At 41.3% G+C, this 21026-nt stretch overlaps 1 protein-coding gene across 3 annotated transcripts in view; it reads left to right on the forward strand.

Moving 5' to 3' along the window:
• CDKL5 (cyclin dependent kinase like 5) overlaps positions 1 to 21026 on the forward strand; it is a 214056-nt gene that overhangs the window by 39987 nt on the left and 153043 nt on the right. The window contains exon 2 of one of the 3 annotated variants that reach the window (XM_043537928.1): positions 14019 to 14135. The exons of the other annotated variants lie outside the window; for them this stretch is intronic. The gene's annotated coding sequence lies outside the window, so the exon portion shown is untranslated. The remainder of the gene's footprint in view (positions 1 to 14018; positions 14136 to 21026) is intronic. 3 annotated transcript variants of the gene reach the window in all.

Consider the following 21026-nt stretch of genomic DNA (forward strand, 5'->3'; position numbering starts at 1 on the left):
ACAAGGAACACTGACCAGCTGTGAAAAGTGTGCGTTAAGTAACTTTCCTAGCATCACATGGGAAATGTATGGCTCCCCAATTTATTCCCAGAGCAGGTCTACTCTTTGGGCTCTGAATGAGGGCGAGTTCCTATGGAAAAACAGTATGTGAGCATGTAATTCAAACTGTATTACAATGCATACACACAAGGGGACCAAATTAAGGTTTCACAGGCAAACTTAATTCTGTCATTTCCTAAATTTTGAGTGCTTGACTTTACAGTGTTGATGTTCTTTTAACATATTTTTTGGTGTGTAATTTTATAGGTAGGTTTTTTTTTAAAAACAAAAATTCTATCATGTGGCATCATATTGACACCCACAGCGTTCTTCAGCAGGGTTGGAGTCTTTAGATCCACTCCACTGACCTCTACCACAGAGAAACTAGTAGTTATTTTTGTTTTGATTTGTATTACTGTTAGTGGCAAGTCTTTTTCTCTAGGAGCTGAAGCCTACAACCCCTTAGTCATGTAAGCAGCCTTTATTAACATAAATCCTGTTCATTTTAGTTGGCAGAATTTTACTCTGAATTTTAGTTACTCAAGTGGGGGGGGGTGAGTTTTTTTTACTTTTTTTATTTATTTTTAAATACGATGTAAGTTTGTGTGTTGGGGTATGCTACATTGACATGCAGAGAGTTATGGGCAAATTCTCATATTGTTGCACTTCTTTCAAAGGACTTCTAACTGATGAGATTTTTAAAAAATGTATAAACAATTCAGTTTTAAACAGTGTAAAATGCAGGTGTGTATGTAGTCCTGCTCACTTTAAAAACGTCTAGAATATATGGTATTTCCTGATGGAAATACCTCAATCAAAATAATGCAAGAAAAATTGCACAGGTTCAACAGTCAATCAACATTCTTGAAATCTTCTTTCTTGATCAGTATGATGAGACACCACCTTTCGCAGAATGCGCTGAAGCAACACTACTCAAGAATTCAGACTGTTCACTGCCTGGTGAAAATGTGCTGTTTAGTTATATAACATTATATATAACAAGATAAAAGTGTTTGTTTGATATAAGGACAGCAGGCAAAATGAGTCAAGGCATTACAGTAAAATAAGGAGTTCTAAACTGCATTTGAAGTGTACAGACTTCTGTTGATATTCCATATTACACTTCTGTGTACTGGTGTCTGTATACTTGCCTTCATGTTTTACTTTGAGTAGCAGCCTCACACACTAATTAACTGATACATTTAACTTCAATGACAGTTTTTTCCTTCCTGATAGAAATCAAGAGTTGATACTGAGGCCTTGTTTACACTGCACAGTTTTATCAACAAAAGTCAGCTTTCTTTGACAAAACAGTGGAGGTGTATACACTGAAATGCTCATCCTGCTAATGTAACTCCCCTGTTATGCCAACATAATAAAACCACCTCAATGAGCAGCACAGAGCTTTTTGCAGCACAGGTAGAGTGGTGCAGCATCAGTGTAGACATGTTGGTTGGTTATGTCACTCTAATTAGCCTCCAGGAGGTGTCTCTCAATGCCCATCACAATTGCTTTGGTCAGCAGTTCGAACTCCGCTGCACAGAAGATACACAGGTATGTGCCCCTCCCCCGTTTAAAGGCTTGAGAATTTTTGAAATTCCTCTTCCCGTTTGCTCGGTGTACACAGTTCACACAGCATCCTCACAGCAGACACTCTCGTGTGTGGAGCACCCCAGAGATGTTGGATCTGTCGAGTATATGGGAAGAGGAGGCTGTGCAATCGCAGCTTCACACCAGCCATAAGAATTTCAATACCTACTGCTGATGCACGCGAAGGGGCATGAGAGGGACATGCAGCAGTGTCCTCCTAAAATCAAGGAGCTGAGGCAGGTATATTGGAAGGCAAGAGAGGCCAGCTGTCACTCTGGTGCAGCGTCGAAGACATTCCTTTTCTATAAGGAGCTGCATGCCATCCTCGCCGGCAACCCCACCTCTGCTGCCATGAGTCCTGTAGATACTTTTGGGGGACTGGAGGCAGCAGCCAGCAGATTCAACCCAGGTGAGGAAGCGGTGGATGAGGAAGTGGAACTGGAGGGTGATGTAGAGCACGCTGCAGGGTCATCTGGTGGCATAGCAAGTCAGGACCTCTTCTACACTCCAGAGGGGTCTAGCTACTCCCAGTGCTCTGGTGCGCAGGATGCAGGAGAGCGCAGCTCCAGTAAGTGCTCATTTTGCTTTGATACTGCATGGTGAGAGGAGATTGAGCTCTTGTTTACTTTGTTATATGGTACAGGAGGGATAAGGTTCAGAAATCAGCAACAGAGCCTGTTCAGTGGGGTCACAGTGGAAAAGTTTGTTAATGTACATGGGGATGTATCTTTATCTTTAGGATTGAGAGCTGGTTTAATTACCCTAGTCTGTGGAAAAGGGTAACAATATTCAGAATTGGCTCCCTAGCTGCTTATAGTAGCCCCCTGTCACAGGTTGGATCACATAGACCCCCTTGGGACTGCCACCTGATGTGCTGAGACTACCTCTGAGCCTGTTTTCCCTGGCAGCTTGGGAATTCAGTACACTGTCTTGTTGAGCCAGACATGCTTGCCTGCTGTGAACACAGACCCAGGTCTGAACCCCGGCCCCCAAAAACTGCAGGCTTAACTGAAAACAGCTTAAGTGCTTCTGTCTTCAGCAACCAGATACCCATTTCCCATTGGGGTCCAAACCCCAAATAAATCCGTTTTACTCTGTATAAAGCTTTTACAGGGAAAACTCATAAATTGTTCGCCCTCTATAACAGTGATAGAGAGAGATGCACAGCTGTTTGCTCCCCTAGGAATTAATTACTTGCTCTGGGTCAATTAATAAGCAAAAAGTGATTTTATTAAATATAAAAAGTAGGATTTAAGTGGTTCCAAGTAATAACAGACAGAACAAAGTAAATTACCAAGCAAAATAAAACAAAAACACACAAGTCTAAGCCTAATACAGTAGGAAATTAAATACAGGTAAATCTCACTCTCAGATGTTCCAATAAGCTTCTTTCACAGACTAGACTCCTTCCTAGTCTGGGTCCAGCAGTCCCTCACACCCCGTAGTTACTGTCCTTTGTTCCAGTTTATTTCAGGCATCTCTTTGGGGTGGAGAGGCTATCTTTTTAGCCAGCTGAAGACCAAATGGAGGAGTTTCCAGGGTCTTTTATATTCTCTTGTGGGTGGAAACCCCTTTGTTCTCTTGTGCAAAATCACAACCACAAGATAGTCTCTAGCCACCTGTGCAAGTCCCATGTCTATGAATGATTCAGCTTTTTGCAGGCCGACGCCATTGTTTACATGTTGGTTTGAACTTTCCCAGGACAGCTCAGATGTGGATTGTTGTCTCCCAAAGTCCATTGTTACTTGAATAACCCCTTCACACTATGTTGACCAAATCTGCTTTATGTGCTTCCTACAGCAAACACTTTAAATCAAGTATAGAGCCAACGCTCATAACTTCAGATATAAAAATGATACATGCATACAAATAGGATGAATATATTCACTAGATCATAACCTTTGCAAAGATATGTTACGTGGCATATCTAGCATAAAACATATTCCAGTTATGTCATATTTACACTCATAAGCATATTTCTATAAAGCATTATGGGGTGCAACGTCGTATTCCCTTCACAAAGCACCCTTTGTCTCTTTTTGCCCCTTCTTGCCTATTCTCCCTTGCCCACTGTCCCCTCCCCGCAAACTCACCATAGTCAGGAATCATGCTTATCTGTGTGCTAGCCAAGGGACAGTGAGAAAGTAGTGTGTTTAATTTGTGAGATTCACACCTTTGAGTGCACTCAAAATAGTGTCTGTTAATTGTTTCTTTGGTTTCTACAGATGAGCCCTTGAGGACCCACTCCTCCACACTGGTGGAGCACTCCATCAGATAAGGTGCCGACTCAGGAGGAAAAAGGAGGATATGTTTTGCGAAGTGCTGCAGTCAACAGATGCAGCAAATAGTCTCCCTCCATGCTTTTTGTTTCACAATCAACGAAAGACTGAGGTTGGATAGCCAGAGGACACGGGCAGAATCAGATGATAAAGCTCCTAGAGGGCCAGAGAGAGACGTTGAAGTCTCTCTCATTAGCCTGCAATCTGAGCAAATCTGTGTCCGACTCCCCTTTCAGCCACTACAGCACTCCAGTCCATGCCCTCCACAAACTCCCCCACCACACTCCTCACATGTTCTTGGTCCCTCACAGTACCCCATGCACTGCACACCTAGGGACTGGTTTCCCAACGAAAGCTGGAGTTACGCCCAGCTGTGAGAGACCTTAACACGAAACTGGTCCTCTTTGTCATGTCCCCTGTTTGACCAAAAGTTTGTGTTTTATCCTGTTATTAAACATGAGTCTTTGAAATAAAATGAGTCTTTATTTGTGACATTTGCACACATATCACTCAGTGCTAAAACAGTGGCTAAAGGTGGGAATATTTGCTCCTTGCAATTAATTAATGCTCAGGAAGCTAGTGCTACGGGGTAATTCAAGGCGACAAGTAAACATTGCCTGGCCGAATGCATCACATAAAGGCACATTACTGGGAATCATTGTCAAAATGCTCCTTGAAAGCCTCCCTGATTTGAATAGCCTCCCACTATGCCCCTCTAATTTCCCTTGTATCTGGCTGCTCAAAATCAGCAGCCAGCTGAGCAGCCTCAGCAGGGAAACTTTTCCCCTTCGATTTGCAAATATTATGCAGAGTAAAGCAGGTCGCAATGACTACCAAAATATTTTCCTCGTTGAGGTTTAACTGGCCAAAAAGACAGCACTAGTGACCTTTTAATCAGCCAAAGGCACATTCAGCAGTCTTTTGGCACCTGGTGAGCCTGCTGTTGAAGCGCTCCTGGCTGCTGTCCAGGTTCCTGGTGTTAGGGTTTCCTGAGCCACAGGAACAAAGGGTAGGTGGGGTCTCCAAGGATCACTATGGGTATTTCCACATTCCCCCATTGCAATCTTCTGTTCTTGAAAGAAAATCCTAGTATGCAGCTTTCTATAAAGTCCAGTGTTCCTAAAGATGGTGCATCATGCACCTTCCCTGACGACCCCACATTTAGGTCAGTGAAATGGCTCTGGTGAGTCACCAGCGCCTTCAGGACCATGGAGAAGTAGCCCTTTTGGTTGATGTTGTCTGTCACAAGATGGTTGGGAGCCAAGATTGAGGTATGCATTCCATCTATTGCCCGATTGTAAGCTAAGTAATATAATTTAGTCCAATCAGTCAGCCAATAGCCAATTCTTTCAGGCTCCTTTCGGTTTCTCATAATTTGTCCTCCATCTTGCTAAGATTGCCCATAGTACACATTAGAACTAGTAGTATCTCTTAACATTATATATATATATACAGTATATAGCTTTTTTTTGGCAAGATGGTGGGTATGTACCAAATTCTTACTACTGTTCCATACCAAACAAACAAAATGAAGGCTAAGAATAACTAGTGTTGTAATAGAGTACCAGTCATTTATGGTTTAGGAGGATCACTTTTCTTTGGCCAGTACTGCCTCATTCAAGGAACGATACCTGTGGCATTGGGTGGTGGTGTAGGGTTTGGGAAAACTTCATACTGCGAATCTGCTTTTGGGCCCAAGACTGGAGTTCAGTGTGTGTGCTAAAACTGTCCGTTCCCCTCATAGGGTGCTGGCTCAGAGTAATTACAGCTGGTGGCTCCCTAAGATCCTGGAGAGCAGGGATTGATCTGAATTGTAGTTCTTCCCAAAGCTGTCATGCATCCACAGGGTCTGCTATTCCCTGGCTTTTAAGCAGTCTCTTAGAGGTACCCATTCAGTGTGCCAGATCCTCAGGGAGTCACACTGAATGAAGTATTTATATTAGCTAAGTCTTGTTTCAAAAATTAAGCATGAAGATCTATTTGAAAATACTGGACAAAACAGAACTGTAGGTTTGGATTAAGACAGAATACATGTAAGTAGAATCAGAGGAGAGACTGGTGCATAAAGGAAAATGATTTCAACAATTTCCATCCCACCATCAACCTCAGCCTGGTCCAGTCCACACAAGAGATCCACTTCCTGGACACTACAGTGCTAATAAACGATGGTCACATCAACACCACCCTGTACCGGAAACCTACTGACCGCTATTCCTACCTACATGCCTCCAGCTTTCACCCTGACCACACCACACGATCCATCGTCTACAGCCAAGCTCTGCGATACAACCGCATTTGCTCCAACCCCTCAGACAGAGACAAACACCTACAAGATCTCTATCAAGCATTCTTACAACTACAGTACCCACCTGCGGAAGTGAAGAAACAGATTGATAGAGCCAGAAGAGTTCCCAGAAGTCACCTACTACAGGACAGGCCTAACAAAGAAAATAACAGAACGCCACTAGCCGTCACGTTCAGCCCCCAACTAAAACCCCTCCAACGCATTATTAAGGATCTACAACCTATCCTGAAGGATGACCCAACACTCTCACAAATCTTGGGAGAAAGGCCAGTTCTTGCCTACAGACAGCCCCCCAACCTGAAGCGAATACTCACCAACAACCACATACCACACAACAGAACCACTAACCCAGGAACCTATCCTTACAACAAAGCCCGTTGCCAACTGTGCCCACATATCTATTCAGGGGACACCATCACAGGGCCTAATAACATCAGCCACACTATCAGAGGCTCGTTCACCTGCACATCCACCAATGTGATATATGCCATCATGTGCCAGCAATGCCCCTCTGCCATGTACATTGGTCAAACTGGACAGTCTCTACGTAAAAGAATAAATGGACACAAATCAGATGTTAAGAATTATAACATTCATAAACCAGTCGGAGAACACTTCAATCTCTCTGGTCACGCAATCACAGACATGAGGGTCGCTATCTTAAAGCAAAAAAACTTCAAATCCAGACTCCAGCGAGAAATTGCTGAATTGGAATTCATTTGCAAATTGGATACTATTAATTTGGGCTTGAATAGAGACTGGGAGTGGCTAAGTCATTATGCAAGGTAGCCTATCTCCCCTTGTTTTTTTTCCTACAAACCCCCCCACAAGCCGTTCTGGTTATACTTGGATTTATGCTGGAAATGGCCCACCTTGATTGCTGTGCACATTGTAAGATGAGCTATTGCCAGCAGGAGAGTGAGTTTGTGTGTGTGGTTTTTGGAGGGGGGTGTGTGTGTGTGTGGGGGGGGGTGAGAAAACCTGGATTAGTGCTGGAAATGACCCACCTTGATTATCATGCACATTATAAAGAGAGGTTTCAAAGAGGGATGGGCTATTACCAGCAGGAGAGTGAGTTTGTATGTGTGTGTGGGGGGGGGGGGAAGGGTGAGAGAACCTGGATTTGTGCTGGAAATGGCCCTACTTGATGATCACTTTAGATAAGCTGTTACCAGCAGGAGAGTGGGGTGGGAGGAAGTTTTGTTTCATGGTCTCTGTGTGTATATAATGTCTTCTGCAGTTTCCACGATATGCTATGCATCCGATGAAGTGAGCTGTAGCTCATGAAAGCTCATGCTCAAATAAACTGGTTAGTCTCTAAGGTGCCACAAGTACTCCTTTTCTTTTTAAAGGAAAAGTAGTACTTGAAATATAATAAAGGGTTCAGTAACTCTGTTTGTTGTTGCTTGGATGGGATTAACTAGTGTGTGTTGAGGTTAGAGTGATTTTTTTCACAAATCATATACTGCCTTGTTTCTCCCGTGTTCTCCTCCCCCCTCAGTTTTGGATGTAATGGCTTCTGTGGCGAAAACTACAGACTGAGATAGTGGAGTTGTTAAAATGTTCCAAATACAGTTGTCCTATGGCTTACTTCTATTCCTTCATGACTGTGGGATTCTGAAAGATTTGACTGAAAGAAGACAATGTAGAATAGAAAAGTCTGGATGTGCTGTTCACATGGGGTAAATTTTCCAATCCATGCTTTCAGGGTAAATTTGTCTCTGTCAAGACTTTTGTGTTTAATTAATAAAAACTGTGTGCATGTATATGCTGAATACCAAAAATACCTACTTTTTGTGCTAGTGATTGGAAAGTATTTATATTTTTTCCACAATACATAATTATACATGCATAGTATTAATAGTCCAAGAACTAATAAAAATATCAGCACTGCACCTCCAGATAAAATACCATTTGGTATTTGAGAAAAATATAAAATCTCTAATAACTTACGTTGTTGTATGACTCATGTCTAAAAATAAAAATCATATGCCCTGCAAAATATCATTTCTATTGGAAAAGATATTTTGTCAAGACTTGCTAATTTCTTCCAGTTAAAATACCAATTAGTCAAGTTTAATGATGACCATATCCACTTTGCACATTCATCTCCTTGGCTACTGATGCAGTCCTTCAGACACACTTCTTAGAAAAGTCTCTCTTGATCTTGTTTCATTTATTTTAAAAATGAATATTCCTAGATCTGAGCTGTATTGCACCTTGTTTTGGTTATTCCTTCAAAATATTATAATAACCAAAATGAAGATATAGTTTCACTAAAGGATAAAGGATTGTTTTCTTCCATGCCCTTGGATGGTAGGGAGCAAGATTTTGAAAGGGGTCTACTTTTAAAATCTTGACTATGGTGTTTCCAAATAGCCCCCCCCCCCCAGCTTTATTTTTGTGTAAACTTGGACTAATTTTGAGGTAATGCTGCAAGTAATAAAAACTGTCTGTCAACCTGGGTTATTTTTCTGCCACTGATTTGCTATGTGATCTTGGTCAAGTCAGTTTCTCTGGGCCTCAGTATTTTATCTGTATAATATATACAGCTCCTCTTTAAGTACTTAGCTCCTCTAATGAAAGGAACTATATAAGGGCATGATGTATTTTTGCAGTGCTAGTGTTTGGGATTGTCCCCCCTGCCTTTCCCTTCTGCATTCTGTCTTGTAGGTTTGGGATGGCTCTGTCTGAGTCTTCATACTGTGATAATAAAAGAAAATGTCTCCTGAGTGTTTGGGTGCCTTTGGGATAAGGAGGGCTAGGTGCAAAGGTGATGCAAGGGAGCGTAGTTAGGACTCATTCCTTAGCTCAGTGGAGGAAAGGGAAATTTCCTTATTCTCTTCAGATCCTTTCTGGAGAAGCTGGCTATCCTTCTTACAAAAACATTTTAAGTTTTTGTTGGGGAGAGGGGGAAGAGGAGGGATAAATACAACTTTAATGGATTTCTAGCTCCTGAGGTCACTGTGAACAGACGAAAGAGAGACGACACAACCTCCACCCACCCCCGCTTGCGGGGTCCAGCAACAAAGAACTTTTGACCACTAGAAGTTTCTGGGGTAACCTGCCCATTTTGAAGTGAGGATACTAAATCACTCAAGTGCTGATAATCTTACACTGCCTTCCCACAATTCCTCCCATGTGCCAAAAGGACAGACAAGTTCTCCCATAATTCACTGGGCAAGAATCATATAGCACTTCAGATTACTGCAGAACAAAGACCCTAGTCAAATTACTGACACGTGGGTGAGTACTATACCCTCTCTTGTGCTGTAACTCTAGTATGGCTTTGAAGTGTGGCTGCTCACACCTGAGCTAGGTTAACCTAGGTACTCAGCATTGGGTGCTATCACTCGAGTTAATGCAGCAGAGAAGGTACTCCTAGGAGGAGAACACAAAGGGTAAGGGCCATTATTGGTTGTGATGCTGTGTGACACGATAGTCTTATCTCATTTCATAGAATATCAGGGTTGGAAGGGACCTCAGGAGGTCATCTAGTCCAACCCCCTTCTCAAAGCAGGACCAATCCCCAATTTTTGCCCCAGATCCCTAAATGGCCCCCTCAAGGATTGAACTCACAACCAGGGCTGGCTCCAGGCACCAGCGAACCAAGCAGGTGCCTGGGGCGGCAAACGTAAAGGGGCAGCAGGTGGTTGGGCTCTGGGGCAGCAATCTGCCCTCGGCAGCAGCGGGAATTTGGCGGCCGCTCCGCCACAGTGCATTTGCGCTTGGTGTCAATTCGGCGGCGGGGATGTGACTCTTCTTTGGTTGCAAGCGGCAATTCGGTGGCCGTACCATGGCTCCGCCTAGTGTTCAGCGGCAAGGTGGTTTTTTTTTTGTTTTTTGTTTTGTTTTTTTTGCTGCTGGGGTGGCCAAAATGCTGGATCCAGCCCTGCTCAAAACCCTGGGTTTAGCAGGCCAGTGCTCAAACCACTGAGCTATCCCTCCCCTGTCCTTGTCTGTGTGATTCAAACAGCTGCCATCACCAGAATATCTGAATGCTTTTCTAATATTTATTAACAGAAATAACAAAACTGTCTCTTAGCTCACTTTTTAGTTATTTTTCTATTTTGCTCACAGGCTGAGAAGTATGTGTGAAGTGATGAGAACGTTTGTGGGCAGTGGGAAGGGAAAGGAGGAGAAATGAGTTCTCAAACCAGTAAGGCTCCATGTTATAGTATTTATATCTCCTCAGGGTGTGAGTTTCATAATTAGTCCAGGACCAATGAAGGTTTTGTTGGGTTCATATAAGCCCCATTAGCAGATATGTTTGTGGTTCCACTGAATGTAGGTCTCTCATGGTTGCAGAGGGTGAGGCAATCTCTCAAGCAGGTAGGAATAGTCCCATGTAGGATTTTGAATGTCGGTTCAGTGACCTCAGACTGGACTCTGTTTAGTGGGGAGGTCAGTGCAGAGCACCAGGATTATGTGCTCACACACCTGTGCTCCTGGCCACCTATGCAGATGGGACAATTGTTTTGTACAAGTTGAAGCCTTTTCCAGGTGCAGGGCTTCATTTCTAGATATAAGTTGCAATAATCAAGCCTTGGAAGCTGTGGTCATATCTGAGTCTGTTAGGATTGGGTACACTCTTCTGGCAATTTGCAGCTGCAAGTGGGAATTCCCACTGTGAAGCCTGTTTGGACATCCAGTGCCGCTGTGGAGTCCAACAATTGTAGGCTGCAAATTGATATAGGAATGTGAGGGAGGAAGATGTTTTCTGATTCTGTTCTTGGTGTCACCTTAGGCCTTCCTACATTTGAGCTCTTCATGGCAGTTGTCAAAACATCGCTTTGTGGCAGCATACTGCAGTGCTTGCTGGAGGTAAGGGGAGTTTGCTGAAGAACACAAACAGGACTGTTTTCTAGATGCAGAGGATAATGCTGGCTTTTCATCAAGTAGCATGTACATACTGAGGAGGAGGAAAAGATAATTTCTTCCAGGGATGATCTAATATTTCTCCATTTTGTGGAAAAAATGGCTAAGGCTGTCCCTTTTTGACTTGATGTATGCCTAGGAAAATGCAAGACACTGATTCTAACATTCTCGGAAGAGGTGTACCTGTAGCTAGGGTGGCAGGATCCATTCAACCCTGTCCTGGACAAGAGGGTGCAGGTATGCTCTCACTCTCATACTAGCCTGGTTGTCTAACGTAGCTTACAGAAATTAAGGCCTGTTTTTAGTATACAAGCACCTTCAAGCCAAAGGTCTGTTAGTGATAGGTTATTTTAAAAATGAAGGGATTTCATCAGTAAGGTTCAAGTGCATCCTCTGAGCAACTTAGCCCTAGCTCCCAGCTGCTGGGAAGAGAGATGCTGGTAATCCTGCCTGAATGCAGTACCTGGACCTTGCTTGGGAGGGATGGGATAAGGCTATATATTTTATATCAATCTCTGGCTAGTGGGTGTGTCTGATTAATGTGAAGGTACCCCATTCTTCCAGCTTCCAGATAAAATAAATTCACTTCTCTACTGATTCTCTTCTCCCCCACCCCCAAAAAAGCTCCTTTAGTCTCTGTGTGTGGGGGTACTGCTACACTACTATACCTCTTGCTCTGTGTCCTTTTGTAATATGTAAAAAGGCAATGAGTTTTGTACTTCTTTACGTTAAAGACCTATCTGTATCAATAAAGGGTGATATCTCTTGGTCACAACCAAATTAGTGAATATATGTTTTGAAATAAAATAAAACTGACAGCTGAAGGTGTTTGAAGAAATTCAGTTTTAAGTGGAATCTTAGTTAAGGTGACCAAATAGCAACTGTGAAAAAATGGGATGGGGTGGGGGGTAATAGGTGCCTATATAAGAAAAAGTCCCAAAAAACAGGACTGTCCCTATAAAAACGGGACATCTGGTCACCCTAAATCTAGTTAATTTTAAACACAATTCTGATTTAAAAAAAAAAAAAGTTAAACAATTGGATGAAATATGGTCAATTATTTTTACATTATGTAAAATATATACATTTTAAATGAGGGATTTACACATGGTCTAACTTACTGGAAAACTTGATTCTATTTTGGTTTCTAATTCTAGATTAATAATCATAATTTTAAATTACTGGGTTTGAAATGGAAAGAAATCTGGCAGTTATTAAAAACACTCCTTTTGAATTCTAAATTTAAATTGACACATTGTAAACTTCCACATAATGTACATAATACCAAATGAGTTCAACTGGATGAATCCAGAACAATCAAAGTGCTGCCCAAAGTAGTAAAATGAAGCTGGCACTAGTTTCTGTATGACCAGGGCTGGCTCCAGCATTTTTGCCGCCCCAAGCGGCAAAAAAACCCAAAAAACCCCCACCCTTGCAGCCCAACATGGAGGCAGAGTGATGGCGTGGCTGCCGAAGAAGAGTCATGTCCCCGCTGCCGAATTGCTGCCGAGTGCAAAATGCACTGTGACGGAGCAGCCGCTGAATTCCCACCGCCGCCGAGGGCGGATTGCCGCCCCAGAGCCTGATGTCCTGCCACCCCTTTACATTTGCTGCTCCAGGCACCTGCTTGGTTTGCTGGTGCCTGGAGCTGGCCCCGTGCATGACTTGGGAATATCCCTTCATTCTGGTTAATATGCAGTAAACAGAACCTATGCATTATTAAGATGACTAAATTATCCTGTGCACTTGGTCTTTGCTTGCTTCGATTTTTTGAAAGAATGGTGGCTAAATAATTGTACTTGTTGAACTGCTTGAATTGCATCCTTGAGGCAAGATTAGGCTACTGTTGCTTGGATTTTAAGAATAGGTTTGATGAGGACAAACTTGTATTTAAAAAACTAAAATGAAATTCTACGGTTGGTAGTATTGCCAACCCCAAGTAGTCAGAAGTCATGAGTCAAGCCCCCCAGAATCATGAAGTAAAAAATAAATGATGGATTCTTTTTATGTATACTCTGATTTTGAGCCTTTTAGGGTTCATGTTTTAAAGCTTTCTTTTGCAACCATGAGTGTTAGAAACTTAGTTTTTTAAAATGGAAGCAGTGATTTTCACGTAATTGCTTGACTCCAAGAACTGGAATTTAAGAAAAGCACCAGGTATAACAATAATCACAATAAATCATGAGAGTTGGCAACACCGTGATGTCATCTACTGGTTCTTTTTAAGATGACATTAGCTGAGGAGATACATTTTAATTTTTGGTCCAAATATACTTTTCTTCAGTATAAGGTCTTCTGACAGATGGATGATTTTGAACTGGGCACATATATGAAAGCCTTGAGTTAAACGTGTATTTCACAGAAACATGAGAACTGTAGGTGAAATGTTTGTTTTAATGTACCCTATGGGAGAAAATTATAATCTTTTGCTAACGTTTTCTTTCAACAAATTGTGTTTGTCGTCTTCCAGCTCTTAGTGGAATTTTCCCATCCATTGAAGATGATGATGTAGTTTTATCATATTGTACACTTTTTTTGGTCAGGGTTTTTCTTCTTATACCCACCTGTTGATAGCTATGCTGTTGCTCATATCCTGATTCTAGCCACTTTTGCCGCTGCCAGCAGTGTTCTGAATACAGCTGCCCAGAACTCAGAATTTCCTATTTGTGGGAAATTTCAAAATTTGGTTTTGTTCTGATTTAGACCAAAATGAAATATTTCAAAATTTCCCTTGAACTGTAAATTCTGGAAAACTTTCATTGTGGGAATATATGGTGTTTTGAAACAAAAAAATCTCTGAAGAGCCTGGCAGCTGCTGAGTGAACTTGACATTCTTGTCACTTTTTTGTCACTGCCTACCTTTGAGTAAAAGTGGTGTGTGTTTTTGTTTTTGTTCTCTTCCCCCCCCCCCCCGCCCCGATGCCTAGACACACCATTTGGCAGTGGGGAGCCAGCTGACTGTGGTCTGGAAGCTCTAATCCATGCCATGAACCCAGGATATCATAGGCCCCAGCAGCCTGCTAAGCAAGCTGTCAAAAAATCAGGTAGGTTTCTGATGGAACTCTGCCTGTGATTCAACATAAGTTTGTTTGAACTTAATAGGCTTCTGTGAAACATTTTGGTTTCAAATTGGTATTTTCTGATGAAATCCTGTTCTGAATAGCAGCAGTGAAACTGACAAAAATCCGTTTCACTGTGCTGCTATTTACCAAATATACAGCAGCATCTGAGTCACTAGAACTGCCTGCCTGCAGACCTATAAAGACAGTACTGCATCATTTTTTGGAAAATGAAGTAAACTTTTGCAGAAATTAAACTAAGTAATAAACTCACCAGGGGAAATTTCTATTAACCACTACAAGTTTGGACTAATATATTTTTCAAGTTAATTGAACTTATTTAAAACTCTTGCATTAGGAGAGATGTTTGTACTTTGAGGACATCCTTTTCTTGCAGGGGAAGGAAAGGTAGAAGCCTGCTTTTATGTGAACAAAAAGAAGATTAGTTTTATGTGATCAAAAGGAGGGAAAGCTCTCTTTAGATGGTCAAGTGAAAAATGTGTCGTCATTCCTATCAAAGAGAATTACATATTTTTAAAATGAAAGTTTATTCTCTTGAGGAATAACAACCTAGTGTCACATTGTTTCATCTGTCTTGAGATTACACCTTCTAGTACTGGAGACTGTCATCTTGTAGTTGTACTCAGAGTGTCTGTCTCCAACAATGTTTGGCAAAAGTTCTATCTGCAGAACAGCCCGGCAGTATATAGTGCTATGAACATGTATGTCTTACTTTCTGCTGCAAGTGCAGCTTCCTTCTAATCAAATAGGCTCCTTAAGTAGAATCTTGCAAAGATGTGTTTCTTGTGTGAACTCTAATCCAGGCCCTTGTATTAGATTTTACAAGATTGCTGTGACCCGAGGCTCTCACAAAGAGGATGTCAATGCTATGCTCTCAATCAACAGATTTTTCACTGTTTTTTCTTAAAATGAGGGTACATGGACTTTTGTCTCTTCATTGAAACAGGATGATTCATTCTTCTGTTGATGATTTCTGAGCAGGTGTTGAAATCCTGTAGGAAGATGCCAGTTGAGCCCTCCTAACTCACTTTGGTAGGCATTGCTCATTAACCTGACTTGGATATAAGGAAGGCAGGAGTAGTCCTTTGGTCAGGATAACGTAGAATCTGGTTAAGCAGGCCTCTGAGAGGAATAAGAACAGTCAAGTGTGGGGAGGTTTTGGGTTGGAGCCTGTTTTATGGTTGAAACGTAGGTGGTAAATTTCAACATCTACATCATGTGATGACTGTTCTGGAGCAGGGTGGAAATAGGAATATCACTTGCTAATATTCATCCCTTACAGGGTAATGCAGAGGAGGACTGATTACAGCCTAAATTCTAGATAGGAAGTTGGAATTTTGACCCTTTCATATATTTTTCTTAATCCCATTTGTCATTAGTTTATGCAAGAACCAGTTCAGACACCCTGTTAAATAAATGTAGGATGAAGGGTCAAATCCCCAGTTCTTCAAATTGAGTTTAGTGAAACCAAATTATTAGCACAAGGATATCCGTACAAGAGTTTCATTTACTGGTTTGGTAGAGGCAGCTCTGAGCAATTCCCTGCCAAACTCCCTGGCTGTAATTACCTTTGAGGAAAAAGACAAAGAATAGTACATAAATAATGGGGCACTGTCAGAACTGAAAAGCACAAAATGAGACTTCTCCCACCCCTTTTAAGAACAATTGAATTTAAAGTATTTCATTGATAGCACAATTTCCCTTCCCCCCTCCCAATCCCTTTACATGTGCAAAACATGGGCTAAAGCCGTCTTCAATTGTTACCTGATTGTCTGGGTTAGTGTCTCTGTTGCACCATCCTTTGGCTCTTATGAGCCTGCAGGAGACTGAAGATGATGATAAATTTCTCATGCTAAGAGCAGGAATTGTGATTATTTCAATTCCTTTCCTTAGGAGAATAGAACTGGCAATAAGAGGGGAGAGATGGTACAAAGTGTTTGTATCTGATACCACAAACCCATTATCCCTGGTGTTGTGTTTTTGTTTTGTTTTTTTTGTGGTGGTTCCAGTCTATAAACTGGGCTTGTCAGACTTTTACTTCCCTTACTTCTGGGGGCTATGTTTCTCATTTTAAAATACTTCAATGCCTCTTTTGTGAATAGAGGAAGGGAGGGGGAAGAACATTGTCCATTTAAAACTTCTAAAAAATTGCCTGTGTAATTAAAGCATACTGTAAACTTTTACTAAAAGTTAATTGTCATATTTTCCTGTTTGCAGAAATGGAGATTTTAAGTTTAATGCATGTATAAACCAACAGCAACAACAACAAAAAATCTTCTGTGCATTCCATCTAATAGGTAGCAAACTAGAATTCTTATAAAGCAATGATAGAATGCATGCAGGGAATATATACCTGCTCTTTTTTACTACTAGCTGCTGTTCACTATGAGCAATGACTAAGAAAAGGTGGCTTCTAAATCTGGGTATTTAATGCAAATAGTATTCTCTTGCATAAGCTGCATAGCTACAGAACATCAAACACTGTCATTAAAACTGTGACTCACAGCATTCAACAGAAGGTGTTTCAAGCCTTAAAAGTACTAATAGAATTATTGCAGTCTGACAGCCTGCAGTGGAAAAATACTTCAGCTACCAGTACAGTATTTCATACTATCATGTAACTTGTCATGCATATATTTTTGCCTTAACCCCACTCTCCCTGCCCAAAACCCCCCCAAAAAAACAAACTCATCCTATGAGCAGACAGGTGGGTTTTTTCTAAACTCACTAGCATTCTGAATAGTTGAAGAAATAGATGCAAATAGAGAAAATGGAATATATTTAACATCCTGGGTCTTGAAGAATATCTCAGTGAAGCTTTTGGCTTAAGAAATAAGAGATTTACGATTTTTTTCTAATTCAACAAACTGCATATAAAAACAGTTTTTAATTTTAAAAAAACCCTATTATTTTAGGTCTTGCTTTCAATGTGTATTTTTATATTCAAAAGGAAAAGCCACTCTTTGGTAAGAGGAAAAATATCTACAGTGATTCTCACCTTGAAAGCTGTTAAAAATCTGAGCAAAGATTGTATATATGGATTTTATATGAGGTCTGAGTAGATTATGTATATAATATATATGAAAGCTTAAAACGGACTCCAACCTAAACCCTTCTCCCCATGCTTGGCTGTTCTTGTTCCTCTCATAGCACAGCTTCACCAGACCCTAGGTTATCCTGACCAAAGGACTACTCTTGCCTTCCTCACGTCCAGGTCAGGTTAATGAACAACACTTACCAAAGTGATTTAGAAAGGCTCAATTGGCATCTTTTTATAATAATAAAAACCAAAGCAGCAAACAAGAAGTTTCTAGCCGTAGCCAAAAGTCCTCAATCATTCTTAAATCAACGGGTATCTTATCTTGACAGGAAAGATGGTTGTATTATTAGGAAAGAAGAAATTCTCAAGTACAATCCAGCAAACCTAATGAGAATTCTTCACTATCTTCTTATGGCTTTACTGAGTGAGTAGAATTCTAATAGTTGTGCAAGAATAACTGAGGAAACTAGATATTAGACCCTGCTAGTGATCTATGTTAGGAACAAGAAAGAAATAGTATTTTTAGCCATACTGTGTCACTGAGAAACAATAACAATCTCATGCATAAATCTGTTGTTTTCCTAGTTGGTGGCATATCCTTTTTTCCTTTTTTTGGTTTTGCATTTTGTTATGCATAATGGGTAGACTCTAACACTGTATAATTACTGTCTTGCATAGATTAGATGAAGCTGTGTATGTGAATTTTTGCCACTCACAGATTTAACTTCCTTGGTGTCTTTAAGATTTTGATTTTTAAAAAAAATATTCTCTGTTTAGATTAAAATGTAATCTATTAAACAATACTTTTTCTGAGGGACCTCCTTTTTCAGTTTCTTGTCTCCTGGGCCTAATTATGTAGCCTTTTAATATGTTTATTTGTGAACAGAGCCAGTCCCAATCTAATTTATAGTGACGTTTATAGGGTAATTTTGTGGGATACATATTAAGCTTTTGTGACATTCATCTGTCCAAACCATACTGTAGTCACCATTTTTACATCCCATTTTGTAGAACTTGTTGCCTAGTTTGAATAGGAGAAAGAGGGTGGTAGTTGGTTCTTGTTGTAAATGGGTACTTGAAGTGCAATAGCCATTAATGATGGAATTTCCAAAGAGAACCCCACCACTTCATGTAAGTAAAGCTTGTAAAATAATCTCTAATCAATTCTTTCCTCCACTCATGTGACGAACACTGCAAAACTATTGTTTTCTTCATCTTCTGGCCTCTCCCCTGGTCATTTGCTGCAGCCTAATGGCCAAACAGCTCCTTCGGTGGTAACTACTCTGTTCATATCCCTTGACTGAAATTGATGGGGAGTATAAATTCTATAAACTCTTTAGCCATCAGCACATCTCCTTAGAAGTTATGGTGTTCTCTTTTATTCTCTGGGGAAATTACTTGTACAACAGTAACAAGATGTAGTAAGCAAAGGGAAAAGTGAATTAAATTAGTTATCTGCATTTATACTTTTCATAAGCTGCACTAGATGGTTACATACTTTATAGCTTCTGTAGCCGCCCCCCCCCCCCCCGTGTGCTACCTTCCCAACCCCCTATATTTCAGGGATTCACTGCAACTCTTCCACCTCCTCCCTCTTTCCAGGGGCTCTGTGTATTGATTTCTCTTCCTCCATCCTTTATGCTAGGGGCTCCTTGTAGCCCTCCATTTCACCCTCACTCCCACACTTTGTAATCAATTATTTCTTTTCATTCTGTGTGGGAGATAAGTCACTCAGGGTCAGTGTTTTAATACCCATTGGGCTGATGGGCAGAACTGATATGGGATGGTGGTAGTATATGGAAGGTATTAATTGGTGCCACCAACCAGTTCTTTGCTCTATAGACAGCAGAATCTGTTAATGAGATGCCAGGGGCTCTGTATGTTCAATATCCTCTCTCCACTTTTCCATAGGATTCTACCCATTGATGCCCAGAACATTCCCTGGATTGATAGACAAGCAGAAAAATGCCAATTTTGAGTGTGGGGCAGGAGCAGTGGAAGTGCCCTGAAAGTGGCGGGGCCCACAGGTGCCTGAACCATGGCCCCTCGCCCCACAACCTGCCCCACCCCCCAAGCCCCTGCCCTCACGCCGCCCCTTCCCCCGCCAAGATCCTGCCTCCGTTTGCTCCTCTTTGCCCCCTTTCCTCTGTCACTTGCCCTGTTACCTGCTCCCCTGTTCAATCGCCCCTGGTGTGGGGCCTTACTTCTCTTAGACTGAGAATGCCTCATTCAGTTGGCTAATTACAGAGGGATTAAAAAGAAGAGTGAATAGCTTACATTCCTAAATGCCATCCTTTCCTTTATTTCTCGTTTTGTAATAAGTGTGTCAGCATTTCTTGCTGTTTAGATGCTAACTCCCTTTTCCCAGGACCTGTTTTTCGAGTCTCTCTTCCTGTAACTTGCATATCTAGCAATGCCTTTCTTGTCATGTGCATCTCAGGTATTAGAGTCCATGGTTTCATTAATGCTTATACATAATAGTATTTAATTAGCAGTAATATTTGGGAGGAACACCATGTATTTGTCTCCTAAATCCATCTGGAAGTTTTCCACAGCTGCCTTGTCTCCCAGGCTGGTATGTCAAAAACCCAGGAAACTTCCATTTTTTAAATCTGATCTCTCATTGTTCATTTCTATAAGAGCTAGCTCATGCCCTCTAGCTGGGTAGAGCCAGGTCTGGTCTACGATAGACATTCTGGATGGTATAGTAATGTCACATAGAGGGGTGTTCTTCTTTAACAGCACTTTTATACCTGGAAAAGCCCTAGTGTAATACAGTTACACTGGCAAAAGAGTGCTTTTGCCAGTATACCTTCTTTCGTTCAGAGAACTGTTTTATAAGCTCTCTTGCTCTAATTTGCATGTACACTTGGAGGCTTTGCTGGTATAGCTATACCAACAAACCCTCTCTGGTGTAGACAAGGCCTCAGTTTCCATCTCTGATGAACATGCAGATACCTAAGATGTAATCCTTCTTAAGTTAGGGTAAGAGAAAGTAATAAAAAATAAATAAATGAACTGACAAACCTTAAATCCTCTAAAAGAAAAGAAGTACTTGTGGCACCTTAGAGACTAACCAATTTATTTGAGCATAAGCTTTCGTGAGCTACAGCTCACTTCATCGGATGCATACTGTGGAAACTGCAGAAGACATTATATACACAGAGACCATGAAGCAATACCTCCTCCCATCCCACTCTCCTGCTGGTAATAGCTTATCTAAAGTGATCACTCTCCTTACAATGTGTATGATAATCAAGTTGGGCCATTTCCAGCACAAATCCAGGTTTTCTCCCCCAACGCCCCCCCCCCACACAAACTCACTCTCCTGCTGGTAATAGCCCATCCAAAGTGACCACTCTCTTTACAATGTGTATGATAATCAAGGTGGGCCATTTCCAGCATAAATCCAGGTTTTCTCACCCAACGCCCCCCCACACACAAACTCACTCTCCTGCTGGTAATAGCCCATCCAAAGTGACCACTCTCTTTACAATGTGTATGATGATCAAGGTGGGCCATTTCCAGCATAAATCCAAGTTTAACCAGAACGTCTGAGGTGGGGGGTAGGAAAAAACAAGGGGAAATAGGCTACCTTGCACGATGACTTAACCACTCCCAGTCTCTATTTAAGCCTAAATTAATAGTATCCAATTTGCAAATGAATTCCAATTCAGCAATTTCTCGCTGGAGTCTGGATTTGAAGTTTTTTTGTTGTAAGATAGCGACCTTCATGTCTGTAATCGCGTGACCAGAGAGATTGAAGTGTTCTCCGACTGGTTTATGAATGTTATAATTCTTAACATCTGATTTGT

Source organism: Chelonia mydas, chromosome 1 (genome assembly GCF_015237465.2).
Source record: "Chelonia mydas isolate rCheMyd1 chromosome 1, rCheMyd1.pri.v2, whole genome shotgun sequence".
Taxonomy (NCBI): domain Eukaryota; kingdom Metazoa; phylum Chordata; order Testudines; family Cheloniidae; genus Chelonia; species Chelonia mydas.